This window comes from Lathyrus oleraceus, chromosome 6, assembly GCF_024323335.1.
Source record: "Lathyrus oleraceus cultivar Zhongwan6 chromosome 6, CAAS_Psat_ZW6_1.0, whole genome shotgun sequence".
Taxonomy (NCBI): domain Eukaryota; kingdom Viridiplantae; phylum Streptophyta; class Magnoliopsida; order Fabales; family Fabaceae; genus Lathyrus; species Lathyrus oleraceus.
This window is the reverse complement of record NC_066584.1, coordinates 75,000,236-75,006,252: the sequence shown is the minus strand read 5'-3', so window position 1 is coordinate 75,006,252 and position 6,017 is coordinate 75,000,236. Positions and strand designations below refer to the sequence as shown.

Genomic DNA, 6,017 nt, shown 5'->3' with positions numbered 1-6,017 from the left:
TATAGAGTAGTGATCGGGAAGACGAATGTTTATTTGGTGGATAATGTGATTCGTGTCCATAGTCCATGGATTCAGATCGGCCAGGGAGAAGTATTTCATGCTATAGGAAGTCTGTGACCCATATCCATAGTTCATGGATTTGGATCGGTCGGGGAGAAGACATTTCTTATTGAGTGGAAAATTGTGACATGTGTCCATAGTTCGTGGATTCGGATCGGCCGGGGATAAATTGTCTAAGATAATAGAGATTTATGACATGTGTCCATAGTCCTAGACATAGGATTGGGCGAGGAAAGATACTTTGTTGTGCATTCCTAAAGAGAAATTCATTGAGTTATGTGAACTCATGTTGAGTGTTTTCCATACGAAGCATAAACTCCCTTGAACGCTTAAATCCTTGTTACATGGTGCGAGTGATGCACAAGTAACATAAATATGAAAAGCTTAAGTTAAGAAATAGATAAGAGTCCCTTTAGAACCGAGTGGAACCATAAGATAGGGGAACTCACTGAGATTATCATCCCACCCTACTATTATTGTTGTTGTTTCAGGTAATTCTATGTAGGATAAAGGCAATGATAAGCTTGCTTGATGATGTTTTGGCGACCAAACTTTTTGGAGTGTGATCTTCTGCTGTGGATCATGTGGGTCCTATTTTTAGATCCTAGTTTTGTTTCGGTACCTTTGTATATCATGTGTCGTTTATGTATATTATTTCTTTTGAACATGTATATATAATATTGTCGATAGACTCTTATGTATATCATAACCAATTACACTATGTATATGTATTTTTTAGATGTATATTATATGTGGGTGTTGCAATTGATATAAGAGCAGGTTAATTTTTGAACCAACCATGAAACATCATAAGTGAATCAAATTTTTCCTCATGTGTGTAATTGTCGTCGTTGTCCTTAATGTCATATGTTATAGTATTGAGCCCAATCAACTTAATTCTATATGTATGAAATTAGGAACATGACTGACAGAAGCAGAGGTTCCGGAAGGCCCAAAAATCAAAATGTGGAGTCGAAACCAACGGTTGAGGATAATGTGGTTGAATGGCCGCCTCAACTCATGCAGTTTATGCAGCATGTGATGCAGCAAACCAATGGTGGTTCTCAACCACAGGTCGCTCCGCAAGTTGCTTCAAGTGGTAATTTTCGAGATTTCTTCCGGATGAATCTCTTGAGTTCCAAGGTGGTCTTGACCCATTGAAAGCTCATGATTGGTTGTCTCACTTAGAAATTGTGTTTCGGATTGTGCCATGTAGTGAGGAGAACAAAGTGGTTTTTATTTCGCAGATAATGCAAGGTCCCGCAACAAGATGGTGGGATAGTGTTTCAACCCTTATGACCCACAAAGAGATTCCAAGAGACTGGAAACACTTTAAGACCACTTTCTTGGATAAGCATTTTCTGAGTAACTTGAGAACTTAAAAGGAGTTTGAGTTTCAACAATTCAGACAAGGTAATATGTCGATGACTGAGTATGCTGAGAAGTTTGGGAGCATGGTTGTTTACTCCGAGCAATCTGTGTATGCTCCGGATGAGAAGTGGAAAGTGAACCAATTTATATTTGGATTAAGAGATGAGATTGCTCACAACGTCTCATAGAGAGTTTATTACTTATGTTGAATTGTTGAGGCAATGTTATGTTGTTGAAAATAGTTCAAAAATAGTTCGAGATGAAGGAGATCAGTATAGGTTTGGTCAGAAAAATCAAGGGAGACCAAGTTATCAGTTTAAGCCTAAACCTCAATCCTTCAAGAAAAGGCACAGACGAAATGCAAGATCTGTTCAACCTTCTAAGTGCCAAGTGTGTAAAAAATCCCACATATGACACAAGTTAACATTATCTTATTTTAATGATCTGTCATTTATTATTGATCAGCAATATAAAACATGTTATACAAATTAAATCATGTGTATAAAAACGTCAAGCATTTTTTACATCATTTTATGTTTGTCTTTTTTAACGATTTGGTCCTTTTTATTGTTTTTTCTTTGAAACCTATCTTCCAAGATATCAAGCACTACTCTTCTCTTTTTATTTTAAATAGTTATAATTGTAATACGCTAATAACTTAAAAACTCTTCAAAATTATACTATAGAGTTGTTTTGACTATAAACTGCTTAATTAATTATATCAAGATAATGCATTGATATTTATCTTCAATAGTAGTAGAGGTTGAAAATAATTGTTTGTGGTTGATAAGTTGACTATAGTTAAACTCAAGGAAAACAAGAAAAACGAAACACATGAATTCTATATGTAAAGAGTAACAAGGAAAACATCAATCTATCATGTTAGTGCATTGCTTCTACATATCATAGAAGAACTTGTAGTTCTTGATATCTTCCACTATGGACCTTACTGCACCAATACAACCCAAAAGAGCAACAAGTGAGAACCAAGTAGCTATTAAAATATTTAACAGCTTCATCAAAATTCCAAGTTTAGAGTTTTTGGCTATGTTTCCAGCTTTAAGATATGCTAAAGCAGGACACACAAAGTCCAAAGGAGTAAACTCATTTGCTCCACAAATGGACACAAAATCCCCAAAAAATGGTATAGCAGCAGCAATAAGAGTAACAAGAGTCATGTATATGGAAGTATAAAAAAGTCGTATCAGTTGAATTCTTAGGCGAAAACGGCTCGTAGATTTGTTGGACTCTATGCTTCCCTCAAAATAGGTATAAGTTGGCCTGCAATAAATCTGATAAACGATGCGAGGAGTTAGAATGGTAACTCTGATTCGAAAGCAAAAAGATATGAAAAATGCAAAATAGAATAACTTTGATCACCAAGTTCGGTCAAGTGTAACTAGGTCTCGGACTACAGGTGATATTAAAAAATAATGGCCTGAACTCAAGAAGTTCAAAACAGAAACATACTCTAAATTTGAAGTGCTTGAGATTCTACCCGAAAGCATCCACAAATTTGAATAGCTGCAAATAAGTTTGCCATAACAACAGTCTATTCTGGAATGGACTTGTGATCCGAAAGCCCAATATCCGCAGAAAGCCAACTGCCAGTAACTCAAAACAATCACGGTGTAGGCTGCTGATATACTTTTGTACATATTCTTCTTTGCGGGTTCTTTTACCGTATTCTACAAAGGAATATGTCAGAACAAAAACTATGTCATAGAAAATGCACACAAAGAACACAGGAGATTTGATTAGAGCGTTCGGTCAACTATGTCTCTAGATTTCCGAGTAAATAGCAGCTGAAGCACGATTCTATTATTCAAGCTAAGGGTTTACAAATTACAATTTGTGTTTAAATAATACAATCAACCTTGAACTATATTGCGGGGGATTTCACCCTTGGATCCCCCGTCGCAGTCCAACTATCAAATAGTCAGAAATTGATCAGGAAAGTATGAGTCATACCCAACTGAATAAGGTGTGATAAATTGCCATATTATACGTGGATATGATTTTCCAGTTTTTTATACTACAATGGTTTGAAATTGTGGTTGGGTTATGATGTGAACTTTGATATTGCAACAAAATGCAACCGCATTTGTGATGCCATTGTGCCTCTAAAACCTTTATATTTCATCACCGAATCAAAAGGCTATGGTTCCAAGAGCATTGAAGGCTTTGAAGGACTTAGATGCAGAACTACCCTGCGAACTGTAGTTAACTGATGTTCTATCAATCTTCTTCTGTAAAAGATGTTATAAGTCAAAAACTCAATATCTTACCGAGATAAGAAATGTGGTTGGGTCTAACTCAACCATACAAAATCAGCTTATAAGATAAGAATTACCCTCACTTATAAACATATGTTTAAACTATATATTGTCCGATGTGGAACTCTTAACAAGATCAATCTCGAGCTTACCGTTGTAAACGGTAACGCCAATGGTTGTACCAGCAAATCCAATGATACTAAAAGTGCACAATGCATTAACCCATCTGAGTGAGTGAATATCAGGAAGTTGAGACAGCAATAGTTCAAAGATTCCAAAGAAAATAATAAAATGTTGTAGGGTCAATTTTCCATCTGAGTGATAATGCTTGTAAACTGCCTATAAAAAATGGGAAGAAATGAGTTTTTGGACATTAAATATGGTATTAATAAAAAGGCAGAAAACATGAAACATGTAATATATTTGTCTTAGTCTTCCATAAAAATATAAAATATGGTTTAATGCATAAATAACCTTAAGGCTGCTCCCAGCTGCAATCTGGATAGCTATGTTATTTCCCAAAGAAGCAATTTGCTGGAACGAAGCAATAGACCAATACCCCCAGAATACTTTAAAAATGATTGACAAAATATTAAAGAATATTATAACAATTATGATAATATTTGTAAACTGCAGTTACCACAAAGTTGCAAATAAAATACTTGATTATTGACATGTGATAAGAAACTCAAGGTTTTAAATAAGTCGGGCTTGTATCTTGGTCGCGTAAAGACTTTCGCGATTTCAGTCCATATAAGTGTTGTGATACTGATTGCGATCGACGTGGTGTAAATTAACTACAATTTCTTTTTCATCATAAAAACAGTGAATGATGATATCGGTCCGTATCGACGTTTTTTAATATTATTTTATCGCGATTGTTTTTGGAGTAAGAGACCATTTGTTTCTCTCTCTATATATATATAAACTGAAAATTTTAAATTCATATCAGTGGTGGACCTATAATCCAGACTCATAACAAAAAAAACCCTAAAAGTGATTTAAAACTTATTTTGTTTATGGTCGCCTACAATTTCTTTTTCATCATAAAAACGGAGAATAACAGTATCAATATCGATACATTCCTATACTGTTTTGTTGCGGTCGTTTTCGCAGTATCAAACCGTTTTTTCTATTTAAAATATGTAAACTGAAAATTTAACATCAAATCAAATCAAAAGCGCGGTGTGCCGGTAATCCACGGATTTCTTGAATTAAACCAGACTCTGGTAACAAAAACCCCTAGAAGTGATTAATAAAAGCTTATTTTATTGTGAAAATAAAAAAGTTGCGAACCAAAAAGACTTTGTGCAAGATGTCTATAGGTAAGGTGTTTATCTCCATTCCATTTCCATAAAGAAGCTATCAAAATGCTTGAGTACCATGCTAGTGTTGCACTCGTTAGGCTACTCACACCTGAAATAAGTAACAAGTATAAGCGTTTTGTATTGAGCTTATGATGTAATTGTGATGAAGAAGGAAAGAGGGACTAACCGAGAGGCCAACCAAGAGAAGCAAGAGCAAAAGGCAAAGGAGCATAAGCTGCAGGAGTGGCAATTGTGGTGGCAACATGAAAAGCTGCGTGCTTCCATGTTCCTTTACCACTCACTCTATCTTTTTCCTCCTCCTCCTCCACCGTTGATATATGCTCTGGTGAACGTGAACCCATTCGGTTTCAGCTCCAATCAGTAGTACTATGCTTTGGGTTTTTCCTCTAAACATTGTAACTATATCAATTGTCGTCTTTTAGTTGGACTTTACTACATCATAAGTTGCAAGTTCATTAATACATGTTTGTTTATTCTTCTATTGTGTTGACTTTTCATTACTAGGAGCCAAAGCTTTGACGCAATTGGAAAGCGAAAGCCTGTTGGGACTTATGACAAACGGTTTGGGGGCAATGGTGAAAAGTAGAACTGTGTTTGTGGAGCTCCGCCTTTGAATTATGTCTAATTTGATTAAATTCATTTTTAATATTCAACTTAATCAATAATATTTGATATGCGATTATTCTTCAACATGTATTTTTAAGATTAAACCCGAATTAAAGTAATTCACTCATCAATAAATCAGGTTGTATTGAGTTTTTGAATCATCTATTAAATATAAATTTTAAATATTAAAGAAAACACCAATTTAAATAACACATTTATTTTACAAAAACAATTTAAAAGATCATAAAATTTTAGTATTTTGTTTTAATATATTATTTAATTCTTAAAAACTCAATCACGGTTTAAATCAAGTCCAAAAACAAATATGCATGGTTAAAATATCATTTTAAGATTAATATCTCTCTCTTTGAATAAA

The 6,017-nt window shown here is 34.5% G+C and overlaps 1 pseudogene; it reads right to left on the bottom strand.

Annotated features, from left to right (window-relative positions):
• Positions 1 to 2,327: 2,327 nt before the first annotated feature.
• LOC127093547 (GABA transporter 1-like) lies at positions 2,328 to 5,393 on the bottom strand (annotated as a pseudogene).
• Between the last annotated feature and the right edge of the window lie 624 nt (positions 5,394 to 6,017).